Below are 3,991 nucleotides of genomic sequence, written 5' to 3' on the forward strand. Positions count from 1 at the left end.
CCTGGCCGGGGCGCTGGAGCTCCTGCGCGCTGCTGGTAGGCAACCTGCCCGCACCAGTGTGATGCGGTGGGGGAGGTGGCCTACCCTGGCCGGGGTTTTGCACTTTTCATAGCGTGTTTGAAGGCCCTTTTGTGAAGACTACTTAAACGGTTTCGCTCATTTGCAGGCTCGCTGGAGCCAACCACTTGTACACCTTCTGGTCCCATTCCAAGGGCTTCAACCAGCCTAAGTTACATCTTGACATAGCTAGAAACCCAATAAACAAATTTTCACAAACGACAAATTGCCTTTCAGTGTCCTTTTTATTATACCCAAGAACACTGTTCCACAGAGCAAACAACAAAACATGAATTCTAGAAAGCCCTACTATGTGTACGAGAACTGTATGGAGCGGCACAAAAATTCAAGAAATGAACACGACCAATACAAGTGATTACTAGGCACAACAACCATTTTAAAAACCACAGAAAGAGCACACGGCCATATAATCAGTAACACTGTAAAAGGCATCACAAACAGCAACCCATTATGTATTTGCCGGCAGTTTACAGCGTGAAAACTGGTACTGGCGGCGCCTGGCTGCGTGACCACTTGTAAACCAAAGCCTCGCATACAAAGACGAGTGCCGAGAGAATGTGACCCAAGGCGAGCATGACGAAGGCTGGCTTCAGGTGGTCCAGGCTGAGAGGTCGGGTCAGCTCCCTGGTGCTGTTAGGCGTAAGGTCAAGACACTCGAAAGCATTCCCCGCCAGGTGGAAATAATGTTTAGCAAGAGCACCATTGTCAAAAATACCTAACGCCCTCCGAAGCGGGCGCTCGAGAGGCGAGCCTTTAGTAAACAGAATCCGGGTCATTAGGTGTGAAGAGTCCAGCAGCTCGAACGCATGTAGCCGTTTGGGCGGACCTGCGATCTGTGGCAATGTCACAAGGTCGAAGTACACGTCTCTGTGATACAGCATAGCCGATTTTCGCTGTATTGCCATGGCATGTAAGTGGGTTATAAAGTCCTCTTGTGGAAAGTAGTGCGTTCGCGACTTCATGTTGGATGTGAACCGGCTATTGACGACATCGAACAACGCATCCTCGACGAAGACATCCAGGTTCGACTGCTCGAGTTCGTCAAGGCTGTTGATTTCCGCCTCTGGGCCGGTGAGCTCCCTGAGCAGCAGGCCCTGGTAGGCGGCCGCGAGCACCACGCTCATGAGCAGCCAGACGGCGGACAGCGGCCGGTGCGCCGTCCTGCCCTGGGGCGGCTGGCCTAACAGCGGCGCCAGGGTCTGGAGGCTCGCGACGGCCAGGGCAGAAGTAGGCGTTCGTCCCGAGCACATCCAGGCTGCGGCCACGGTCAGCGTCATAGACAGCGACGACAAGACGGTGGTGACCCAGAGCGCGAGCGAGAACTCGGCTGTCACAGTTCGAAGCAGGCCGAACCGCTGTCCCAGTCCAGAGGGGACCACAGCGACGACAGATGCAAAATGGTACGAAATGTGCTGCGTGTTTGGGTTTCGCACCACAGGACCTGAGTAGCTCAAGAAGACTGCGCCCATGCGGCATGTCCTGAGGGCGTTCTGGAGCTCGAAACTAAACGGGCTTGTCCAAAGCACTTGGACGGACCTCCGTCGAGACAGCAGGCTCGTCATATTGCCCACAAAATGATGGAACTCATCCACGTTGACGTTGCCCAGCTTATAGTCAGGTCTGATGGCGAAGACTTGCACAGGAGACGATCTGTTCCTCGGCGGCTGACTCCAGCCGTCGCACACTGGGGTCCACGGTTTACGTCGCCATCCTCGAGCCCCCGGTTCGCACCGGTCGATTTCTTTCATCCTCAAAAGTCGGCCTGTCGTCATGCACCTATCAGTCATGTCCGGAGAGTTCAGAATGGAGGTGCCGTTCGGGGTCGAGAGGAGGATGTAGAGATTCGCAAAGCACAGCCACAGTGGCATATTGCGTGTGGCGAAGTGCGGCAGAACGTCACTCAGCGACCGCGCTCTTATCCACAAAAGTATGTGTGACATCTGCGGTATGCTTTCAATTTCGGCCAGTTTGTCGAGCTGCGCGACGCTTCCCATGGCGACCACGAAGAGTGACGTCATACGGCGGACGTCAAAACCGAGCTGACTGCAGAGAAGCCGCGGGCTTATCAGAACTACCTGCCTCTCCCCGTCGAGCTCCTGGATTAGCTGGCCGACCAGTTGCACGTCGCCATGCACGACGAGGCAGGACTTGTGCTGGGGTACAAGCGAGGAGACGAAACTCGCTACGCACTTGGCCTCGGCAGGATACTTCCCAACAGGATGACCAACAGCGCTCGCCGCACCGGCGCCAAGGAGGCCGAGCAGGCCGAGCTGGACGAGCACGCCGAGCATGCCGACCACGAGAGCTACCATCGCTGTGGAGGCCTCGGTGGTGGCCCTCTAGCCTGCGCACTTAACTGGATGCTTCTGGCGTTCTCGTTGAAGACGGACTACGTTTCGGGCGTTCATTTGATGCTTTGACGAGATAGACCCTCCCCCTTACGCTGGGAAAAGACGATCATTAGTCGGCGCGAGGACAGCACCTCACTCACAATTACCCGATGAATAGTGGACTTTGCTTTTGCGCATCGAGCGCGTTCAGCCGGCAGAGGCAGTTCGCTTCGCCCCGCGGTGCCCCGCGACCTTCTCTCCCGGGCCGCCTGAAAGGCAGGCAATGTTGTGTTACAAACCCCTGTGAGTAGGCAACCCACTGCGCATCGCCCCCCTCGCCAGCGACCGAGCAGGCCGGATCGCCGTTCGAGACTAGAGTGGACCACGATGATGACATTCGCATACTGGCACGAAGTTGTGCTACGTGTTTGGGTTTCGCGACACAGGAACTGAGTGGCTTAAGAGGACTGCGTCCAGGCGGCATGTCCTGATGGCATTCTGGAGCTCGATACTAAACGGGCTTGTCCAAAGCAGTTGGACGGACCTCCGTCGAGTCGGCACACTTGTCATATTGCTTACATACTGATCGGGAGTATTGGGTGTATTTAGATTGTCCGATCTTATTTTGCCATTTTTCTCTGACCTGGTGATTTTTCCGAAATCCCCAAAAGTGATGTTGGACCTGGGTTTTCCCTGGCTCTTTTGCCTCCGACCTCGTCGATACCCGTACGGAAAAAAGGATCTTTAGAATGTCTCGAGCCGAGACACACCGGAGACAGTGTCCAGGCTTGATGGATACACTATTGAGACATTATAGAGACCCTATATGAGACGCCTTCGAGATGCTAGCGAGTCACTAATTAGACACTGCTGAGGCATCGACAGTGTCTATATGTTGTCTAAATCGAGTCTGGAATAAAAGACATTGTAGAGACATTACTGAGACGCCATCACCGAGACGATGTGGAGACATTGGCAAGCCACTACCCGAGACGGCTTCGAGACATACGGGAGGCACCGTGGAGACATTCTCGAGGCAGCGTGTAGCAGAAAGATGAAAATGCAACGGGCGGGCGCGCTGGAACGCGGCTGCCAGTCAGTATCGAACTCAGAACCTTTCGGTTCGGAGTCGGGAGCCGTATCCACTGGGCCAGAGTGGACACGGAGGGAGACGGAGGCTCTGCTGAATCAAGTAGCAGCGCAGCGCGCACATCACCGGTGCGGCTGCCCCGTGTCTGTCCCGTGTCTGCGTTCGTTCTCGACAGTGTCTCTGCATGTCAGCCAGTCAGCCGCCACAGCTGCTAATAATCGTGCTCAGCCTCACCTTCCCTCCGTGTCCACTCTGGCCCAGTGGATACGGCTAGGGCTGTGCGGTGAACCGGTTTATCGGTGATTTTTTCGGTGATTTCAAACACCGCATCACCGAATCTCGTTTTTGAAATCACCGGTTTACCGATTTCTAAAAATCACCGGTTAGCTATTGTTCACCGGTTAGGCACTAAACACCGGTTAATCACCGATCACTTTATCCGCACTTATCCGACTAATTGCTTTTTTGTTCAAGCATGATTATGTTCTAGAAG

The sequence above is a fragment of the Frankliniella occidentalis genome, unplaced genomic scaffold (assembly GCF_000697945.3).
Source record: "Frankliniella occidentalis isolate FOCC.00 unplaced genomic scaffold, Focc_3.1 Scaffold61, whole genome shotgun sequence".
NCBI lineage: Eukaryota > Metazoa > Arthropoda > Insecta > Thysanoptera > Thripidae > Frankliniella > Frankliniella occidentalis.